Here is a 23,043-nt window from a genome sequence, read left to right on the forward strand (position 1 = left end):
CCCCAAAACTGAAAATTGCATGGGTCAGAGGGTGGTTTAAGAAGATCTGTTCCTAGGCCTCCAGATGCTTTAAGAGCTTTAAGAGCTACCACTGATCAAACGTGAAAGTAGTCAAGGCCAAGGAGCCCCTTAGATGTAAAGCCAGACATGTCACCTTCCCAAACCAGCCTATCCACCCTGCCTAGCTGCTGGGATAAAGCCTGTATCTAGAATCCTTGCCCAGAGCACACTTGCTTCTTTCTCTGGATCCTCTGGCAGGATGGTGATGTCACAAAGTAGAGGGCAGAGGGGGTGGCCATAGATATACCCTGGGCTACCCTCACAGTGAACCTGCCCATCACAAACAAGGGCTGCAGCATGAAGAGGGCCAACCCTCTGCCTTTCAGGTACCTGCACTACCTATCAGATGACAGCCTGGCTGCCAGTTAGCATCCCTGCTGACCCCTGTGGCCTGCCCTTTCCAGAGACTATGCTCCAGGTAAGAGGGTGAGGAACAGGTGCAAGGAAGGTAAAGAGAAAGCACCCCCAGCCTCTTTTGCCTCACGTTCCTGGAATCATAAGTTCTTCCAGGAGAAACAACAGTGGAGTCAGAATTGGAGAGAAAAGACCTTGGATTTTTGACAATACCTGTTTGTGGCCATGAAACCTTTCTATAGAATTCAGGGATCTCAGTCCTGACCTATTTGAAGGTACTCTGGAGACCACAGGGGCAGACCCTGATGAAGACTCAGGTCACATAAAACATCTATCAGTCTTTTTACTTTGAAAAGCCTAGAGAAGATTAGCTTTGTGTAATGGAAGGAGGCTCATCTGACTTCCCATTCAGAGGCCAGAGGTCCACCGTCACCACCACCACTTGAAGTAACCACCACCTCCTGCCCCTCCCTAAACCTTGCTGCAATGGGCCTGGACCTCTGAGACATATTGCCAGGGTAGCCAGGAATATCCAGTTAGGTCTGGGAGTTGAAGTCATTAAGGAAAGGTGTTTCTAAGTGTAGAAGATGTCCTGGGCTCTTACCATGAGGCAGTTCCTCTCCATTCCCTCAGAGGTGGGGGTGTCTCTCCATGAAAAGTCACATGGTGTTTCTGGGGGGAGCCCCTCTGTCTAGCTCCTGCTTCATCTGGTCCAAACTTGTCACAAGATGGCCTTTTGTGAAGTCACAAAGCTGGCTGCCTCCCCACAGGACCAGGGACCAGGACAACCAGGGATTAGTGGGAATTACTTGGGGGTATGGAGGGCTTCAGAAGTGGCCTTTGGACTCTGAGGGAGGTGGGGGGTCTGGAGGGGCTCGGGTTGTAAAGCATGAGGGGGTCAGTCGGAGACCTGGGGATGAGAACAATTTCTCAGATCTTGGTCATTGCAGGGAGGTAAGAACAGCAGGCGCCTGGGTTTGTGGTCTGTGGTCTTTGGCCATCATCCTGTCCCTTGAGACCCAGAGGAAGAGGGTGAATAGAGGGCCCCACCCCAATTAAATACATATAAAAGTTCTGATCACTGATGTTCTGGATGTTCCATGGCAAAGAGAGGTTAAGACCTCTGAACTGGGGATTCAGTCTTCCCCTCAGTGTAATCCATCGATGGTCATTCACTTGTGGTTGAATTTTCCACCTGTTTCCTGGACAAGCACATGCTCTCACATTCTTCTGCATTGATAAGCAGCCCTGGTTGGCCTTGGGATACCCTCACCCGTTGGACTGCTCAGAGGAAGAAAAATGTTGGGAGAATAAATGGGAATACCCAGAGCCCACTCTCTCCAGAGTATAGAAATTTCTACCACCAGAGAAGCCAACCCATGAAAGAAAACAGGAGGGAGAAGAAAGTTTTACTACATATAGTATACAAAGTCAACCACTGCTGTGGAAGGTCACAGTTTGTATGGGGGGGGGGGGATTCAGGAGAGCCACTTGATTGAAGTCTTGTTTAAAAAATTTGTTTTAGTATTTATTTTTAAGAGAGAAAAAGAGACAGAGCACTAGTGGGGGAGAGGTAGAGAGGGAAACACAGACTCTAGGCTCTGAGCTGTTAGCACAGAGCCTGATGCAGAGCTCAAACCCATGAACCTTGAGATCATGACCTGAGTCGAAGTCAGACACTTAACTGACTGAGCCACCCAGGCACCCCTGAAGCCTTGTTTAAAAAAAAATCAATAGGGGTGCCTGGGTGGCTCAGTCAGTTGAGCCTCCGACTTCGGGTCAGGTCATGATCTCACAGCCTGTGAGTTCAAGTGCCGTGTTGGACTCTGTGCTGACAGCTCAGAGCCTGGAGCCTGCTTCAGATTCTGTGTCTCCCTCTCTCTCTGCTCCTTCCCCACTCATTTTCTGTCTCTCTCTCTCTCAAAAAAATTTTTTTTAATCAATAAAAAATATTTTCTGTGAAGTTAAGGATTCCTGAGTTTCAGCTCTATGCCTCACCTTGTGTCCTGTGTCACTTGGGCTGAGGAGGATGCAGCACACGATGGAGATGACATGTCCTGCTCTCAAGGGCCCACAGTCTAGGAGCTGAGTGACTGTGCCCAGCTGCCTTCCTTTTTTTTTTTAATTTTTTAAAATGTTTTATTTATTTTTGAGAGACAGCATGAGCGGGAGAAGGCAGAGAGAGAGAGGGAGACCCAGAATATGAAGGCTCCAGGCTCTGAGCTGTCAGCACAGAGTCCGACATGGGGCTCAAACTCACGAGGGCCATGAGATCATGACCTGAGCCGAAGTCGGAGGCTCAACCCACTGAGCCACCCAGGTGACTCCCCCTACCCCCCCAAGTTGCCTTCCTTAAAGAGAAAGCTATGGCCCAGGAAGTGGTGGGGCAGCCTGGAATCCCTTAGGGCCCTGCCTCCCAGGTCAGGTCCCTACATTTACCTGAAGGTAAGAACAGACTAGAATCATGAGGGCTTTTGACATTAGAGCCAAGGCAGCTTCACACTGCCTCTCGGGGGCTGAAGTTCTGGGTCTTGGGGTCATTCATTCTGTTAAGAGTGGCCCTCCCCCATGTGGCTCCTCTCTTGGCCATTTTTGTTGCAGCATTGAAGCCATACTTCCACAGAAGGTCTTCTACTGTATACTCTATGGAGCCTGCGAGTGTGCTGTGGGGACAGGTCTGGTCTAAGGGGTAAAAGACTAGAGGGCGACCCTGGGCAAGTTTCCCCATCAGAAGTTTACTAGAGCTATGGTTTTTAAATTTTGTTAGTATTATTTTAGTGTAGAATCCTTTTTTTTTTTCCAGTGAAATCTTGTACATCTGTTCATCAAGTAGAAAAAAGAAACCATGTTGGGAGTTGGAGGACACCGTGTGGCAGAGTTCCTACCAATTCTGAGGAACTCCTTAGGATTCTAAGGAACTCAGTTTGAAAACCATCTGTCATGTGACTTCCGGACCCATCTTGGCTTGGCCTGCCATAAATCTGTGACTTCAAAGCCCAGGCTTTAAAAAGAAAGAGAGCAGGCTAAGGAATACCACATTTAGTGGCCACCTCAGAGTCCTGTCCTGAGTAACTTCCCCCACTATCACTTCCAGTTCCTGGTCCTGGCTCGGCTTAATTACAACCGCCAGTACATCTCCAACCCACCTCTCACCTGGCCCTCTACTCCTAACTTTGATTCTCTTTTATGGGTTCTGAAATCAGCATCCAGGGCTCTATGGCCCAAAGCCCACATAGGTGTCCTAAGTCAGGAGCACATCAGGCACCTTTCTGTACCTGAGTTCAGTAGGCAGGAGACAGGAGATTCTCATTCTCTGGGTAGCATTCAGATTTGCCTCTCTTCTGAGATTCTTGTAGCCTCCAGAATTGTCCTTGTCCTTTTTTAAAGTTTTTTCGGAGCTTTTTGTGTGGGTTTTTGTTTTTTTAGAGAGAGAGTGCACACGTGCATGTGAGTGGGGGAGAGGCAAAGAGGGAGAGGAGGAAAGAGACACTCAAGCAGGCTCCACACTCAGCACAGAGCCCAAAGAGGGACTCTATCTCACAACCCTGAGGTCATGAGTTGAGCCAAAATCAAGAGTCAGACACTCAACCGACTGAGCCACCCAGGCGCCCCTCTCCTTGTCCTTTTTTGAATGCAGGACATACTAATTTCATGGGGCTGCAAGCCTTACCTAGGAGCCAGAAAATACTCAAGGCAGCCTGGGTGGAGAGCAAACCCTGCCCTCCCCCATTTCTTTTCCTCAAAGATGCAGAGCAGAGAGCAAGGTGGGCTCCCCACCCCCAAACCTGTTAGGACTGGATTCCAGGGGCTTTAGTTTCAAAGAATCCATAAAAAGCATCATGGTCTTGGCTACTCTGAGGAGGACCAGAAATTCAAGAGGGCAGAGTAATGGTGCTGTGGACCTTGTTACAGAGAAAGGTAGTTACATTGTAGCAGAAAACAAAGGCTACTGCTTTTTCTCTGCCCTGATGGCTAGGGAGGCAGGGCAAAGACAGCAGACATTCCCTAGGGCCAGGCATGGTGAAGCAAAAACAAGGCTCTTCAGTAAGCTGACAGACTAGTACAAGGTTCTCAGCCCTAGCTGCACATTTGAATCACCTGTGGAGTTTTGATGCTCTCCCAGTGCCAGGAGCCTGTTCCAGATCAATTAAATCAGTATCTCTACAGATGGGTCACAGACACTATTGTTTCCCAAAGCTCCACAGGTGATTCATTCACAGCCAAAGCCAAGAACTACTGGTCTGGTGTGAGAAGCTGGCATCAAACAGAATGTGGATGTGATGCTCTTCACCCTGAGGTGGGCCTGGAGACTTGAAATCCTGGGGGCCTAGTGAGCTGGGCCCTGCTGCTACTGGAAGCCATGGGATCCTCTGTTACTCTCCTACCTATATACCCACTCACCTGCCACACACACACACACACACACACACACACACACACACACACACACACACACACACACACACCAGAGCACCTATTCCAGTGAAAGCGGGACAGAAGGCTCAGTGATCCAGCCCCGGGGAAGGAGAGCATGTGCCCTGATTTAGAATCCTGACCCTGCTCCTCTTTAGCTATGTGGCCTGACAACCCTTCTGGGTCTCAATTTCTCATCTATGAAATGGGGCAATAGTGCTTACTTTGAAGGTGGTTACAAGGAAGTACCCAGCTCACAGGAAGAGCACTAGAGATTGGGCCGCTAAGCAATAGGAGCCCAGACTCCCTCTGTCAGCTGAGACATGGCCGTAGAGATCAGCTGTCCAACTCTCTGGTTTTTCACATGAAGATCTCAAAGTCCAGAGGGGAGAAGGTTTCCCAGGATACACAGCCAGCCAGAACCCAATCTCCCTCTGCCTCGGGAGCTTCACATCATGGCAGCCTTCCTGTGTTGGGCTTTAGCTCTCCTCATCCAGCAAAAGTCCAAAAATGATCTCTAGGGCTTCTAAAGAAGTAAGCAGGGATTTTATAATAACCTTTAGAATGTCTTATTGGAGATGCTTGGCTGACCTTGGGGTAGAGGGTATCCAATCTGGCCATTTGGCCCCAATGGGCTATTTGTCCCCAGTCCCTTCTGATAGTCCTTATCCTAAAAAGAAGGTTCATCACCTCAGTGCTAAGGGTGAACCACCCCCCCCCCCCCACCGCCGCCGGCCTCCCGAGGCTGAGGACTACAGAACAAGGATCCACTCTGCCCCTGAGGCCTGGGCCTTGGGTTAGAAAGAGTGGGCAGGGCAGATTGCTTTTCCATATAAGCTCTTTTTGTACTTTAGCTTTGAAACCATGGAGCATGTACTGCTTTGGTAAAAATAAATCGTATTGAAAAGTAAAACTATACATGTCACCATACATTTGTCCAAATCCATAGAATATACAAACACCAAGAGTGCTCATAAACTACAGACTCTGGGAGATGATGATGAGTCAGTGTAGGTTCACTGATTGTGACAAATGTACCACTCTGGTGGAGAATGTTGGTAATTGAGGAGGCTGGGGTGAGGGAGGAGGCGGGTGTGGGGGGGAAGTGTGGGGGCTGTGTACTTTCTGCTCAATTTTGTTGTTAATCTAAAACTTCTCTAAAAATGTTAAGTAGAGGGGCACCTGGGTGGTTCAGTCGGTTGAGTGTCTGACTTTGGCTCAGGTCATGATCTAGCAGTTCATGGGTTCGAGCCCCACACTGGGCTCTGTGCTGACAGCTCAGAGCCTGGAGCCTGCTTCGGATTCTGTGTCTCCCTCTCTTTCTACCCCTCTCCTGCTTGCATTCTGTCTCTCTCTCAAAAATAAACATTAAAAAATTGTTTTAATAGAAATAAAAATAGTAAGTAGATAGACAGAAGTAAAACTGATATATACAGAGAATAATAGTACCCTTCCCATGGTGTCTGCAAGGATTATATGAGCTAATGGACATTAAGGACTTAGCCTGACCCAGGTAATTGCTCAGTATGAGTTGGCTTTTGTGTTTTATTCTAAAGCCATCTCTGTCCCGTGGTTTCCTCTCAGCTGCCACTCATGAGAGGGAGATGGTGGGAACAGATCTTTCCCACCCTTTATCTCAGGATGCTGAGGCACCAGAGGCTTTGTCACTAGCTCAGTCACATGGTTTAACTGGTGATGCTACAGCCAGGCCTCTGGTGAAAGTTACTGACCTTTGTGCAGCTAGAGTTCTGCACTAAGCCCAGGCAGACACAGAGCATCTCCTTTGAGCAAGGTCCCATGCTCAGACCCTCAAAGTGTTCTTTCAACAGTCCTACAAGGTAGGCATCATTGCTCCTTTTTAACAGATGAGTAAGCTGTGGCTCAGAGAAATTAACTGACTTGTCCAAGCCTGCTCGGCTATAAGGACAAAGTCCAGAACTCCTGCTTTCTCCATCAGGAAAGGAGGCACAGGAGGTGAGCATTCGGCTAGTACCCTAGCTTGACCTACGGTACTTATCCCCTCCTCCAGCAGCCTTTCGAAGATGCCACCTTGGAGGACAACATCTTCTTCCCAGAGGGACTTGAGCAGCCCAGTGGCCTCCACCAGGTCTGTTGGGATACCTGCTCTGGGGAAGGATGAGGAAGCATCCCAACCCCTCTCTTTTGGAGTCTGGAGTTGGAGATGCTGGAGTATAGAGGGCCTGATTCCCCATCCTCCCTCTCCCAGCCTACCTAGCTGCCTTTTTAGGCAGCTCATGCTTCCCCGTGTTAACTTTCTTGCCTACTTCCTTCTCCAGGTGAAAGGGAAATGATGAAGATGAGTTATCCTGAAGGCCCCAACCTTCATTGTGGTAGCTAGGCATAATCTGGGAAGGCTTCCTGCAAGTGGTAAGTGTCAGGGGCAGACTGCAAAAAGTGGAAATAAATAGATGGAGAGAACCATGGGAAGAACTGAAACTGTGATTTCCCTCTCCTTCTTAGAACTGTAGGTGCATCACCTCCTCATAGACACTCATTTGCTCATTCTTTCATTCATTGATGGAGCACCATGTGCTGGGTAGGAAACAGGGTTCTACCTCATGTTCACAGGCTCTTCAGGTTGATAGCCACACAAACAGCCATACAATGTGACAGTGGCTGTAATGAACATGTTCTGGGACCCCACAGGCTGCTAAAGCGCACCAGAGCATTCAAGAGAGTTGACATGTAGCTCCTTAAGGACCAGCTCTGTGTTTCCTAAACCCCAGATATACTTATATAGGAAACAAATGGCTTTTATAAAAACAAAAAGTTCACTTTGCTCTCACACAATATTGAGTGTTCCCTTGTGTTTATAACCCCACATCCAGCTATGGAAAAGTTTCTCTGGATCCCACTAGTTGTTAACTCTTTTTTTTCCTGTTTTTTTTTCTTTTATTGTGATAAAATACATATACATATAAAAGTTTACCCTTTTAACCTTTTTAAGTGTACAGTTCAGTGGCACTAAATATATTCATAATGTACAACCATGACCACCATCCATCATCTTCATTGTAGCTCTTTTATTTTTTAAAATTGAAACTCTCTACCCATTAATATTAACTCCCCATTCTCTGTTCCCCCCAGTCCCTGGCAACTACCATTCTACTTTCTGTTCTGTGAATTTGACTGCTTTAGATACCTCAGGTAAGTGGAATCTTACAGAGGCGCCTGAGTGGCTCACTCAGTTAAGCTTCCAACTTTGGCTCAGGTCATGGTCTCAGGGTCTGTGAGTTCCAGCCCCATATTGGACTCTATGCTGACAGCTCAGAGCCTGGATCCTGCTTCGGATTCTGTGTCTCCCTCTCTCACTGTCTCTCATGCTCTGTCTCTCTCACTCTCAAAAATAAATAAACATTAAAAATTTTTTTAAAAAGTGGAATCTTACAGTACCTGTCTTTCAAATGACTGACCTCAAGATTCCTCCATGTTGTAGCATGCAACAGGATTTCCTTCCTTTTAGAGGCTAAATAATATTCCACGGTATGTATATGTCACCTTTTGTTCATGCATTTATGCATCAATGGACACGGGTTCCTTCCACATTTTAGCTATTGTGAATAATGCTGCTATGAAATATGGATGTATAAATATCTCTTTGAGATGCTGTTTTCAGTTCTTCAGGGTACATACTCAGAAGTGGAATTGCTATATTATATGGTAAATCTAGTTTTAATTTTTTGTAGAGCCACTGTACTGTTTCCACAGTTGCTGTGTCATTTTACATTCTCACAAACAATGCAGAAAAGTTCCAATTTCTCCACTTCCTCACCAACACTTGTTCTTTCTGTTTATTTTTTTTTTAAGTTTATTTATTTTTGAGGGGGCCAGGCAGACAGAGAGCGTGAGACACAAAATCCGAAGTAGGCTCCAGGCTCTGAGCTGTCAGCACAGAGCTCGATAAGGGGCTCAAACTCATGAACTGTGAGATCATGACCTGAGCCGAAGTCGGACACTTAACCAACTGAGTCACCCAGGCACCACTATTTCTGTTTATTTCATTGCTAATGTATAGAAATGAAAGTTATTTTGTGTGTTGACTTGTTTCCTGCTACTTTGCTGAATTCGTTTATTAGTTCTAGCAGTTTTGTTTGTTTGTTTGTTTGTTTGTTTGTTTGGAATCTTTAGGGTTTCCTACATATGAGATCCTATTATCTTCAAACAGGGATTATTTTACTTCTTCCTTTCCAACTTAGATGCCTTTAATTTCTTTTTCTGGACTAATTGCTCTGGTTAAAATTCCAGTACTGTATTGAATAGAAGTGGCAAAAGCAGGCATCCATCGTTACCTTGTTCCTGATGTTGGAGGAAAAGCTTTCAGATTTTCACCATTGTGATTTGGGCTTATTTTTTGCTGTGGGTTTTTTTATATATGACTTCTATCGTATTGAAGTAGTTTCCTTCTGTTACTCGTTCTTTTAGTGATTTTATCATGAAAAGGTGTTGAATTTTGTCAAATGTTTTTTCTCTATCGATTGAGATTATGTGCTTCCTCCTTCTTCATTTTGTTAGTATTACTCTGATTGATTTTAGTATGATGAACTATTCTTGCATTCCAGGAATAGATCACAATTGGTTGTGGTGTATATTCCTTTTAGTATGCTGCTGAATTTGGTTTGCTAATATTCTATTAAGTATTTTTTCATCAATGTTCATAAGGTATACTTATATGTAGTTTTCTTGTAGTGTCTTTTATCCGACTTTGATATTGGCAATGTTGGCCTTGTAGGATAAGTTAGCAAGTGTTCTTTCCTCTTCATTTATTTGGAAGTTTGAGAAGGATTGGTATTAGTTCTTCTTTAAATATTGCATAGAATGGCACCTGGGTGACTCAGTTGGCTAAAGTGTCTGGCTTCGGACCAGTTCATGATCTCACAGTTTGTGAATTTGAACCCTGCATCAGGCTCTCTGCTGTCAGCACAGAGCCCACTTTGGATCTTCCCTCCCCCTCTCTTTCTGCCCCTCCCCCCACCTCTCAAAGATAAATAAACTTTTTTTTTTTTTTTTTTTTTAATGTTGGGTAGAATTCACCAATGAAGCTATTAGGTTCAGGGTTTTATTTGTTGGGAGACTTTAAATTTTTTTTTTCCAACGTTTTTATTTATTTTTGGGACAGAGAGAGACAGAGCATGAACGGGGGAGGGGCAGAGAGAGAGGGAGACACAGAATCGGAAACAGGCTCCAGGCTCTGAGCCATCAGCCCAGAGCCTGACGCGGGGCTCGAACTCACGGACCGCGAGATCGTGACCTGGCTGAAGTCGGAAGCTTAACCGACTGCGCCACCCAGGCGCCCCTGTTGGGAGACTTTAGATTACTGATTCAATCTCCTTACTAATTGTAGGTCTACTCAAAATTTCTATTTCTTCATGATTTAATCTTGGTGGGTTTTGTATTTCAAGAAATTTGTCCACTTCATCCAGCTTACTATGTTCATAATAATCTCTTACAATCTTTTTTATTTCTGTAGGATCATTAGTAATGTTCCCACTCCCATTTTTTTTTATTTTAGCAATTTGAATTAGATTTAGTAATCTCTTTTATTCTTGGTCTAACTAAAGTTTTGTCAACTTTATTGATCTTTTGTTTTTAAGTTTATTTGTTTATTTTTGACAGAGAGAGAGAGAGCAAGTGGAGAGGGGCAGAGAGAGAGAGGGAAAGAGAGACAGTCCCAAGCAGGGTCCACACTGTCAGTGCAGAGCCTGATGCAGGGCTTGAACCCATGAACTGTGAAATCATGACCTGAGACAAAGTCGGGCACTTAACCAACTGAGCCACCCAGGTGCCCCTATTGATCTTTTTAAAGAACCAACTTCTGGTTTCATGAATTTTCTTTTTTCTCAATTTCATTTATCTTATAGGTCTTTACCTTGCTACAAATCCTCTCCCCAGAAAACTACCCATACATCTCAAAGTCTACATACATATTGAGGGGTCTTTACTGATCCTTAAAACCCAGGGATCTCCACTGACAGATTAAACTGGGTAGAGAGCAGGACAAGGAAAAAGGAATGGAGCTGACACTGATGACTCATCAGGTGCTATTTCAATGAGAGCCTCTTAAACTTTATTGTGGTAGTTTGGGTTGGGTCCTTAGCATCTTTCTAACAAGCTCTCAAGTGAGGCCAGGGCTATTGGTTCTGGTCCCTGCTTTACACAATGAGGCTCTAAGCAACCCTAACCTCTCTAGCGCTGCTTCTCTGCCTTTCAGGTAAGCTCCCCTCTCCACAAAAGTCATCCCAGGTAGGCAGGTGTCACACTGACTCCTCCCTTCCCTTATCCCCACTTGTAGTTATGAAGACCAAACCATGACATTTCCTAAACAGCGCTGACCCCATTTGTCCATTAGTGCTCTCCCACACCCTCATTTTAGGCCAGCAACATCTGCTGGGATCATCACAGAGTTCTCACTACCCATGGTATGATCCCCTAACCTTCACTGTTAGTGCAATTTTTTTTTTAGTTTATTTATTTATTTTGAAAGAGAGAGAGTGTACAAGTGGAGAAGAGGCAGAAAGAGAGAGGGAGAGAGAGAATCCCAAGCATGCTCCACACTGACATTGCAGAGCCGGATGCAAGGATCAAACTTACAGGCCGTAAGAATGACTTAAGCCGAAAAGAAGAGTCAGATGCTTAACCAACTGAGACACCCATGTGCCCCATATTTTTTTCAGTTTATTTATTTATTTTTGAGACAGGTGGAGGGGCACAGAGGGAGGGGGACAGAGGATCGGAAGTGGGCTCTGTGCTGACAGCCCTGATACAGGGCTCAACCTCACAAACTGCAAAATCATGACCTAATTCGAAGCTTAACCGACTGAGCCACCCAGATGCCCCTCTTAGTGCAATTTAAATTGCAAGTTGTTTTAGACTTCAATGTGCCTTACAAGGGCATGTGTGACCCTAGTCCTGGTCACAACTCTAGTCTTGTTTCTTTCCATCTTACTCGCACAGTTCCTACCTCTTGGCTTTTGCCTATTCTGTTCCCCCCTACTCAGAATCCTCTTCCCTGCCTTTTATCCAACTCTCACTCCTTCTCCTGACCTGGTCTGCCTGTCCCCCCACCTCCTTTTAGCTCAGCCAGGTTGGGAGCCTACCTGACCACTCCTGCCTCAGTTGGGACCATTTTGATGATGCCTAAAGCCCCTGAAACTCCCTTAAGCGAAACAAGGTACTGAAGAGAAGGGGGTACTTTCTGGACTTCTCCGTCAGGAGCCCTCACCCTTCCTTCCCTCCCTCTTCTGAGACTCCCAGCCCAATGCCCTCTGACTGGTTGTGTCATAGCTCTCTGTACCTTCGAAACTTGAAATTCTTGGGATATAGAATCCAATTGGCCCATCTGTAATTAGGTATTCTCCCTGGGCCAATCAGCTACTGCTGGATAACTGAGACATATAGCATAAACATAGCCTCCAGGCCTCATTCCTGAGTGGGTGGGAAGTTTTGGAAAGGGGAGTGTGAGCTAAGTAGTCTCCAAGATGTCTCCTGCAATTCTTAGGGTATTTAACCTGTGCTTCCGTCTCTTAGTGGTATAGCTGCTTGCTCCTGGTCTGCCTTCCCCAGTGGACATAAGCTCTAAGGACAGAGGCCAAGCTGTATAACTGTCTTCAGGGCTGAAACAGAATGTGCCCAATAAATATTTGTGGAATGAAATGCCAAGAAAGCCTAGAGAAAGGACTGGCCTTTATGTTCATGGAGACAACCCAGAAGAGATGACATTTGGGACAGGAATTAAAGGAGAGTGAGTTTATGGGGCACCTGTGTGGCATAGTCTGTTCAGCGTCGACTCTTGATGTTGGCTCAGGTCATGATCTCATGGTTCGTGAGTTTGAGCCCTGCATCAAGCTCTGCACTGATGGTGTGGAGACTGCTTGGGATTCTGTCTCTCCTTCTCTCTGCCCCTCCCCTGCTTGTGCTCTCTCTCTCTCTCTCTCTCTCTCTCTCTCTCTCAAAATAAAGAAATAAACTTAAAATTTTTAATTAAAAAAAAAAGCAGAGTGAGTTTACTAACCGGGAGTAGAGGTTTAGGTTTAGCAAGAGGGAATGGTGGCCCTATGGTCTGAGTTGGTCCAACCACACATTACTGAGCACCCAACAATTAACAACACATTGGGTGATTGCTGTGGGGCCAGAGTAAGGCCTGGAAAGGGGTGAGAAGTAACCAAAGGGGAGATTAGATTCCTAGAGTATCTAAACCAAATATTCCCTCCCCTGTACCCCCACTCGTAGTTTGTTCTCACAGGGATTAAGGCTGTAAAATAATTATGTTTGTGTGCCTGTATCCCCCAAGAGTCTCAGGGGCTGTGGTTTTTCACTTTTATATAACAAATCCCCAGGGTTTTTTGATGAACTTGAATCCCCTGATGGCAACATGACGACTGTGGACACCCCTAATATTCTGTTCAATATTCTGTTCAATACATGTTAACGGAACCCAATTTTGTAGTAGACTTGGGGCTACTGAGATGGACCAACCTGGTCCCATCTGGAGGAGTCAAATATAATTTACAATAAGAATGAAATAGGTGCCCAAGATAATTACAGCAGTACAGCTGAGTCTTGGGAATCCCAGCCAATCTCTTGGAGAGGTGAATGTGAGCTTGTGATCATCTCTAGAAGATAGTGGGAGTGACTTAACAGTGAAAATGTTAGCCTAATTTTTTCTGAACTAAATAAACGTGCACATACATTTAACACTTCCAAAGAAAGTTTATAGCCATTTTCTCATTTCTTTTTCACCATTGCAAGCATATTATTTGCATTTTACAGATGAAGAACTCATCTCAGGGAGGTTAAGTGATTTGCCCAAGGTCATACAACATGTGGGAGGAGATGGTTCCTCCCCAACCCCCATTCTTTTTTTTTTTTTTTTTAATTTTTTTTTCAACGTTTATTTATTTTTGGGACAGAGAGAGACAGAGCATGAATGGGGGAGGGGCAGAGAGAGAGGGAGACACAGAATCGGAAACAGGCTCCAGGCTCTGAGCCATCAGCCCAGAGCCTGACGCGGGGCTCGAACCCCCGGACCGCGAGATCGTGACCTGGCTGAAGTCGGACGCTTAACCGACTGCGCCACCCAGGCGCCCCCCCAACCCCCATTCTTGAGGAAGAACCCTTCACTGCTTGGAGGGAGTTATAACTCCTTCCAGATACTCTCAAATTCTCTCCAGACCATGGAGCCTGTAAATGATGACCATTTCAGAAAAAGAGCTATTGAACACCTACTGTGTGGAAAGCATCATTTCTTCTCCCTTATAAATAATAAGCATGCTGTCAGAAAAAAACCAGTATAAGTCATTTACCCTTGAAGTAAATAAATTCTCCCACTTTCCCTAAACATCTTAAAAATATGTATGTATGTATGTATGTATGTATGTATGTATGTATGTATGTATTTAATTTGAATTCTCAGATCTGAGTTCAAATTCTGGTTCCACTAGTTAGTGGCTGTGAGATCTCAAGCAACTCAACCTCTCTAAGCTTGTTTTTTGATTTTTTAAAATTGAGGTAAAATTGGGGCACCTGGGTGGCTCAGTTGGTTGAGCATCCAACTTCGCCTCAGGACATAATCTTGCGGTTTATGAGTTCAAGCCCTGCATCTGGCTCTCTGGTGTCAGCATGGAGCCCACTGTGGATCCTCTGTCCCCCTCTCTTTCTACCCCTCCCCTGCTCACACTCTCTGCAAAATAAATAAAATGTTAAAAGTGAGGTAAAATTCGCATAAGTTAACCACTTTCAATGAACAATTCACAATGTTATACAATCACCACTTCTATCTGCTTTTAAAATATTTTCATCACCTCAAAATAAAACCCATATCCATTAAGCAATTACTTTCCATTCCATTGCCGGCTCCCCCACCCCCAGCCCTGATTTCTGTCTCTATGGATTTACCTATTCTGTATATTTCATATAAATGAAATCATACAACATGTGAGTTCTTGTGTTTAGTTCATTTACTTAGTGTATTTTCAATATGGTACTACATGTCATAGCATGTAGCAGGACATCTTCATTCCTTTTTGTGGCTAAATTACATTCAATTGTATATATATACTACTTTTGTTTATCCATTCATCTGCTGATAAACACTGGGGCATTTCCACCTTTTGGATACTGTGAATATTGTTGCAATGAACGTTGGCATACAAGTATCTGTTTGTGAGTCCCTGTTCTCAATTCTTCGGGGGTACATCCCCAGGGATGAAATTCCTGTGTTACAATAATTCTATGTTTAGCTTTTTGAGGAACTGCCAAACAGTTTTCCACAGTGATTATACATTTTACATTCCTATCATCAAGACACAAGTATTCTAGTGTCCATATCCTCTCTAACACTTATTATTTTCTGGGGTTTTTTTGTTTTTGTTTTTGTTTTGCATTTTTGTAATAGACATCCTAATGGGTATGAAGTAGTATCTCATTGTAGTTTTTATTTGCATTTCCCTAATAATTAGTGATTTTAAGTATATTTTCACATCCTTACTAGCTATTTGTGTATCTTTTATAGAAAAATGTCTATTCAAGTCATTTGCTCATTTTCAGTCTGGTTACTTGTATTCTGTTGTTGAATTCTAGGAGTTCTTTACATATTCTGGATATCAATCCCTTATCAGATACATGATTTGAAATATTTCTTTCATTCCATGGCTTATCTTTTTCATTCTTTCTTGGTGTACTTTGATGTACACCAGTGTTTCATTTTCATAAAGCTTAACTTATATGTTTTTCTTTTTTTTTAATTTTTAAATGTTTTTATTTTGAGAGGGAGAGAGCACCAGTGGAGGAGGGGCAGAGAGAGAGGGGGAGACACAGAATCTGAACCAGGCTCCAGGCTCTGAGCTGTCAGCACAGAGCCTGACAGGGTGTGGGGGCAGGGCTCCAACTCACAGACTGTGAGATCATGACCTGAGCCGAAGTTGGATGCTTAACTGACTGAGCCACCCAGGTGCCTCTATATATTTCTTTTGTTGCCTGTGCTTTTGTTGTCTTATCCAAGAAATCATTGCCAAATTCAATGTCATAAAGCTATTGCCCTATGTTTTTTTTTTCTTTTAAAAATATTTTTATTTATTTTTGAGAGAAACAGCACTAGAGGGGGCAGAACAGAGAGAGGGGGATAGAGTATTTGAAGTGGACTCTGCGCTGACAGCAGCAAGCTCAATGTGGGGCTCAAACTCATGAACCATGAGATCATGAGCTGAGTGGAAGTTGGATGCTCAATCAACTGAGCTGCCCAGGTGCTCCTGTTTTGTTTTGTTTTGTTTTTTTGTTTTAAATTGTTATTTATTTTTGAGAGAGAGAGAAAAGAAGCAAGGGAGGGACACAAAGAGAGGGAGACACAGAATCTGGAGCAGGCTCCAAGCTGTCAGCACAGAGCCTGACGTGGGGATCGAACTCACTAACTGTGAGATCATGACCCCAGCTGAAGCTGGATGCTCAGCCAACTGAGCCACCCAGGCACCCCTGTTTTTTTTTTTTAAAGAGAGAACACAAGTGGAGGAAAGGGAGAGAGAGAGAGAGAGAGAGAGAGAGAGAGAGAGAGAGAGAGAGAGAGAATATTAAGCAGCCTCCCTGCTCAGCACTGAGCCTGATGGGGGCTTGATCTCACAGCCCTGGGATTATAACCTGAGCCAATATCAAGAGTTGGGCATTCAACTAACTGAGCCACCCAGGCGGCCTTGCCCTATGTTTTCTTTTAAGAGTTTTATAGCGATAGGTTTTACATTTAGGTATTTGATCCATTTTGAGTTAATTTTTGTATATGGTGTAAGGTAAGGGTCCAATTTCCTTCTTTTGCATGTAGATATCCAGTTTTCCCAGCACCATTTATTGAAAAGACCATCCTTTCTTCCACTTAATAGTCTTGGCATCCTTCTAGAAAATCATGTGATCATATACACAAGGCTTTATTTCTGGGTTCATATTTGATCTATATGCCTGTCTATGCCAGTACCACACTGTTTTGATTACTGTAGCTTTATAGTAAGTTTTCAGATCAGGATCATTTCCAGCTTTGTTCTTCTTTTTCAAGATTATTTTTGGCCATTTGGAGTCCCTTGCAACTCCATATGATTTAGGATGGATTGTTCCATTTCTGCAAAAGACAGAAACAAAAACACCTTGCAATTTGATGAGGATTGCATCAAATGTGTAGATTGTTTAGGATAGCATTGAATCCAACAATATTGTCTTCCAGTCCATAAAAACAGAATGTCTCTCCATTTCTTTGTATTTAATTTCTTTTACCAATGTTTTATGGTTTTCAGAGTACAAGGCTTTTGTCTCCGGTTAAGTTTACTCCTAAGTATTTTATTCTTTTTGATGCTAATGTAAATAGGGTGGTTTTCTTAATTTCCTTTTCAGATTGTTCAGTGTTTATAGAAATGCAACTGATTTTTGTATATTGGTTTTGTGTCCTGTACCTTTGCTGAATGTTTATTAGTCCTTTTTTGGGTGGTGTAGAATGTTTAGAGTTTTCTGCATATAAGAGCATGTCATCTGTGAACAGACAATTTTACTTCCTTTTTTCCAATTTGGATGCCTTTTATTTCCTTTTCTTGCCTAATTGCTCCTGTTAGGACCACCAGTACTATTTTGGATAGAAATGATGAGAGTGGGCATACTTGTCTTATTCCTGATCTTAGAAGAGAAAGATTCAGTTTTTCACCATTAACTATGATGTTAGCCATGGGCTTTTCAATAAGACCTTTATTATGTTGAGGTAAGTTTCTTCTATTCCTAGTTTGTTGAGGTGGGTTTTTTTTTTTTCATCACAAAAGGGCCAATTTGGATGCTTTTCATTTTTTTCTTGCCTAATTGCTCTGACTAGAACTTCCAGTACAATATTAAATGGCAGTGGTAAAAATAGACATCCTGGTCTGGAGGAGAAAGCTTTCAAAGCTTTCAGTACTTCACCATCGAGTACAATATTAGCTGTGGATTTTTTATAAGTGCCCTTTATCATATTAAGGAAGTTCCCTTCCTTCCTAGTTTTCTGAGTGTTTTTATCATGAAAGCAAGCCCTACCTCTGGGAGCATCCATGTGTAGTAAGGGCAGGTAAATCTTCATGGCTCTGGAGTCCAGGGCCCCTCACATTACCCACCCAACCTTAACAGAGGGAGGTTAAATAGAACCTCAGCCACTAAATCTAGAATAGAAATCTAGAATCCCAATTCATCAAGCCAAACCCTGAAGTCCAGCTAGGATGACTTCTTTTTTTTTAAGTTTTTTTAATGTTTATTTATTTATTTTGAAAGAGAAGGGAACGTGACTGGGAGAGGGGCAGTGAGAGAGGAAGCAAGAGAATCCCAAGCAGGCTCTGCACTGCCAGTGCACAACCTAACATGGGGCTCGATCCCATGAAAGAATGCCTAGAATCAACATGAAAACATATGAAAGTATAAAACTCATTGATAAAGTTAAATATACAGTCAAATTCAGGGCACTCTAATATTGTAATGGTGGTGCATAAATCGCTTTTTAATTTATTTTTTAAACATACATCCAAGTTAGGTTGTTTTTTTTGTTTTTTTTTGTTTTTGTTTTTTTAAGAGGGAGTGCATGAGCAGGAGAGAGAGAATCTTAAGCAAGCTCCACACTCAGCATGGAGCCTGGTGCCGGGCTCAATCTCACAACCCTGGGATCATGACCTGATTGGAAATCAAGAGTGGGATGCTCAACCTCCTGAGCCACACAGGTGCCCTTAAGTTTATTTATTTTATTTATTTAAAAATTTGTTAATATTTATTTATTTTTGAGAGGGACAGAGTGTGAGCTAGGGAGGGGCAGAGAGAGAGGGAGACACAGAATCTGAAGCAGGCTCCAGGCTCTGAGCTATCAGCACAGAGCCTGATGTAGGGCTGGAACCCATGAACCATGAGATCATGACCTGAGCTGAAGTCCAACACTTAACTGACTGAGCCACCCAGGTGCCTTTAAGTTTTTATTTTAATCACCTGGTCCTCATCACAAGTACACTCCTTAATTCACATCACTTATTTCACCCATTCCCCCCATCCTCTGGTACCCATCAGTTTGTTCTCTAGAATTAAGAGGTAGGATGACTTAGTGCACCTGGGTGGCTCATTTAGCTAGGCATCCAACTTCGGCTCAGGTCATGATCTCATGGTTTGTGAGTTTGAGCCCCACACTGGGCTCCACATTGACAGTGCAGAGGCTGTTTGGGAGTCTCTCTCTCTCTCTCTCTCTCTCTCTCTCTCTCTCTCTCTCTCTCTCTCTCTCTCTCTCTCTCCCTCTCTCTCTGCCCCTCCCCCACCCATGCTTTCTCTCGCTCTCAAAATAAATAAGCAAACTTAAAAAAAAAAAGTAGGATAACTTATTTCTTGTCCTCTTAGATCCCTGATGTGCTCCATGCTGTTCTGCTATCCAAAACATTATCCTTAAAGGCCCTTCTTCTTTCAGCTGAAGCTGAAAGCTATTGAGCTTTTCTGTACCTCTTTTAGGGCTTGGGGATCTTGGTAAGATTGACAAGGTTTCTTGTTCCATGGACCTCACAATCTAATTAGGGTAGAGGGATGATAAACCTATGAAGAAAAATGTCAGGTAATATTAAATTTTCTGCAGATAGAGAAAATAGGGTGGTTTAATGGTCAATAGGCAGTTACTTAGATTGAGTAGGTAGTCATGGAGGGCTTCTCTGAGGAAGCTGATGAATTTGATGGAACTGAATGGAATTATTCTCTGTAGGACTTTTTAAAAAGCAACTGTTCCCATGACAACTATCTATGGACTTAACAAATGTGCATGGTCATTTATAAGTATAGTAATGTGTGCTACTTTCCTAGGACAGTTGATCAACAGCATCTTTCACACCATTTCCAGCCAGTGCCAGCCCTAAAAAGTGATCCCTCAACACCACAGAATTTGGGAGCAAGCTACAAGCCACTTCTCTACTCTCTAGGACAGTCATCTGAGGTTCTCACCACACCCCATGCTGCCCCTGAGCTTTGGCCCTTCTGCCTAGAATTCTCCTTTCCTGAGCCTTTATATGCTTCTCTGTAGCATTCTTGGAGTGCTTACCTCATCAGGGTCTTATTAAATGCCTCCCTGCTCCTGATGGCCTCTCCCATAGTCTCTGTTTTATGTTCTTTTCAGCACTCATTAGAATTTGAAATCATTTTGTACTATTTGTCTCTCCTGTTTAGAAGGTAAGATGCTTCAGGGCAGAGATGTGTTTTCTTTTGCTCAGCACTGTGTTCCCTGGGAGCCTATGTGAGCACCTGAAATACAGTTTGGGGACAATAAATGTTTGCTGAATGAACATCCACATGGAACAGGATTGTATTAGCTAACACTCTACAGATGAGAATCTTCCAAGCTCAACTGTAAGCATAGTTCTTCATTCACTTCAGTGCGTGGTTATGAGAGTGGGCTCTGGATCTAGATGTCCTGTACTCAAACCCCTACCCTCTTCTTACTTGTCAAGTAAGATCCCCAAGCACTTTTTCCAACTTTGAAGAGGGATGCTAATTGTATATACCTCAATGTCAGTGGAAAGATTAAATGAGTTAATACCTATAAAATGCTTATAGTTATGCTTGGCATGTCTTGTTACTATTCCCTAGTATCCAGTGCAGTGTCTGGTACCCAGTAAGTAATTGCCAAACATAAATGGAATTTTATGGTACAGCAATTATTCCAGGCTTTCATTAGACATTGCGGTGGATTTCTTTAAAAAGCTTCCCAGAGGGGCACCTGGCTGGCTCAGTTGATAGAACATGCGACTCTTGATATCGGGGTCTTGAGTTCACACCCCACATTAGGCGTGGAGCCTACTTTAAAAAAATTGTAAAAAGCCTCCTAGAGATTATAATCTAGTATGAGGGAAGTGGTGTGTAAACAAAAAGTTTAAAAAATATCCCAAGAATAGGATGGCTGTTGAAGAGACAAAATTATCTGCCACTTTGGAACCTGGCTCATAGTGATGATGGCATCTAGGATCTTTGGCATCCAGAAGTGGGGATGGGCTCAAGTTTGGCTGATGGAGGAAGCATTAAGCTGGCTTCTATGGAATGAGGAGGTGGTGAAACAGGGTAAAGGTAGAGGGTGTTTTTTCCAGGTGTGAGTTCATAGTGATGGAGAAGGCCTAGTTCTAGTTTCTGATTGACTAGCAAGTTGCTGATGTGTTTTGTCTCAGGAAGATCTCAGATTTTTAAACCTCGTTTGAAGGTAGGGCCATCAATAGGTAGGTATACATGTAACTCACTCTAGAAATTCCCCCCAGTAGAACCCATTTTCCTACAGGTGGATTGGGGATAACATGATCTCCAAAGGTAGTTGTGAGAGCATAACATCATCCAAGTAGTCAGGGAAGCTTTGGAAGTCAAGGAAACCATGATGTCACAGAAGGGCAATAGCATCTTGGGAGGAGGGAATGGAAGGGGCTTCTATTACCAGGGGAGCCAGCCCTGGCCCTTGTTGCTCCAACCTCAGTGACAAAGGAGGAACGTAAGTGTGGGTATCTTTGATGGTTGTGTATTTAGTCTTTTAGGGGGGGAGATAAACAATAAGATTCCTTTTTCAAGCCTCTGCCCAGCCTCACTGGTCTCTTTCTTCTCCCTTTGGTCATCTTTAAGATTCTTGTCTAAACTTGCTTCAGCCCTTGACACCAAATCCATTTATGTGCCACATACCAAGAGTCCAAGCTAGGAGACCAACTGGGGAAAATGCAAAGCGTGGAGCAGAAAGGCATCAGAATGCTAATCTGACCTCAGGATGCTGAGAGAAGTGAACCAGCTTTTGAGGGATCCTTTGTCCTTTAAGAGCCTAGGATGAATTCCTCTTACTTGAGGGAACTCAGAGCCTTCAAAGGATTTGAGTGTGCTTTCTAACCCAGGAGCCTGATGTTTTCCAAATGGCTATCACAATGCCTTTAGACAGGCAGAGCCCTTTCCTTACTCCCAGGAGATAATCTAGAAGGAAATATATGTGTGTATATGTGTGACACAGTGACAAAATTTCATTCAGGTACAAGTGACTGATATCAGAGCCCTTTGGAAAGTCTCTTCAGACAAGGGAGAAGGGTATCAAGGTAAACTTTCCTGAGTGTCAGTAGCCACAGGACTGAGAATGGGAAATTTGAGAACGTGTGAAAGCTGTAATACTTTTTGGAGCACCTCTGAAGATATAAATTCCCACCCATAGTTTGGAACACACACTTGTATTTTTATAACCTAATTTGTTCCAAAAATAACTATGTCTGATATCCAGAAGTGTGAAGGCTCAGAAGAAAAGGGAAGTAGGGAAGAGAAAGGATTTTTTATCCTCTTGATTTTGTGAGGAAAACAAAACAAGTCTTCCAAAAAAAAAAAATCTGCTTTTATAATCTTCTCAGCATCTTGCCAGTGTTCACTTACTGGGAGGAGGAGGTGGAGGAGGAGGAGAAGGAGGAGGAGGAGGAGGAGGAGGAGGAGGAGGAGGAGGAGGAGGAGGAGGAGGATAACGACCTGGGGCTGTAGTGGAGAGAGCTGACACAATACACTCTTCTCATTAACTGGCGCCCACAGGGCAGCAATTCCCAATTTAAGGAAGGAGAATCTGCATCCTTACCCTTCCAACCGCTCCATACCCATCCGCCCCCCCCCCCTCCCCCGTGTCAGTGATTTAAAAAGCCCTTTCTTGTCCCTGCTGCTCTTTCAGGAAATTCTGAAGATAGCCTCAGACAACAGGAAACGGGACAGGAGGTGGGGGTGGAGGGCGGAAAACCGAGAGTTACATGGCACACATCAATTTCATGGGTCCTTGAGGGCTGTGCACAACCTCTGTATGAGACGGTAGTAATAGCAGCGATCATCATTGGCAGCATTGCCAATGACCGTGCCTCAATGTTGAACCCCATATCTCCGTGCCAGCCACTTGCATCATCGCATTCAATCCTCACAAGCCTCCCCCAAGTGAGGAATAAGGAGGAACCGAGGCTCAATTGAAGCACTGGTGGCTGGTGGGGTGCAAACCCATCCTGTCCCACCCACCCCGGAACCGTTCCCAGGTGGATTCAGGCCTGGGATTTTCGTGCCACATTCACTCCTGAAACGGTCATCTGTAGCACAGATGGTTCTATCTAGGGACGAATTACGGTCCACCCGGCACTGGGGAAGAACGGCCTCCGGGCAGCTCTCAGCGGAACTTTCCTGTCGGCGGCGCGTGTTCCCGTCCGGGCGGCCGGGCGCGCGGTC

At 44.1% G+C, this 23,043-nt stretch overlaps 1 protein-coding gene and 1 long non-coding RNA gene across 21 annotated transcripts in view; one reads left to right on the plus strand and one right to left on the minus strand.

Annotated features, from left to right (window-relative positions):
- The window catches only part of DCAF1 (DDB1 and CUL4 associated factor 1), an 89,935-nt gene extending 88,781 nt beyond the window's left edge, over positions 1 to 1,154 (minus strand). For 14 of the 18 annotated variants that reach the window (XM_045050770.1, XM_045050763.1, XM_045050741.1 and 11 more), the window contains exon 1: positions 1,019 to 1,132. The gene's annotated coding sequence lies outside the window, so the exon portion shown is untranslated. Of the gene's footprint in view, positions 1 to 1,018 lie in introns of all 18 variants that reach the window. The other 4 variants (XM_006928826.5, XM_019822206.3, XM_006928824.5 and 1 more) reach the window with 4 other exon arrangements.
- Positions 217 to 23,007, plus strand: LOC109495768. Of its 3 annotated transcripts, none has more exons than XR_006593041.1 (5): positions 217 to 478; positions 6,857 to 6,934; positions 7,125 to 7,215; positions 7,936 to 7,995; positions 22,933 to 23,007. It is a non-coding gene; the product is annotated as an uncharacterized LOC109495768 (long non-coding RNA). The 3 variants fall into 3 exon arrangements; XR_006593040.1 differs by lacking the exon at positions 22,933 to 23,007 and adding an exon at positions 19,659 to 19,958 and having other exon boundaries at positions 218 to 478; XR_002151436.3 differs by lacking the exon at positions 22,933 to 23,007 and adding an exon at positions 19,654 to 19,958 and having other exon boundaries at positions 238 to 478.
- Positions 23,008 to 23,043: the final 36 nt, after the last annotated feature.

The sequence above is a fragment of the Felis catus genome, chromosome A2 (assembly GCF_018350175.1).
Source record: "Felis catus isolate Fca126 chromosome A2, F.catus_Fca126_mat1.0, whole genome shotgun sequence".
NCBI classification, from domain to species: domain Eukaryota; kingdom Metazoa; phylum Chordata; class Mammalia; order Carnivora; family Felidae; genus Felis; species Felis catus.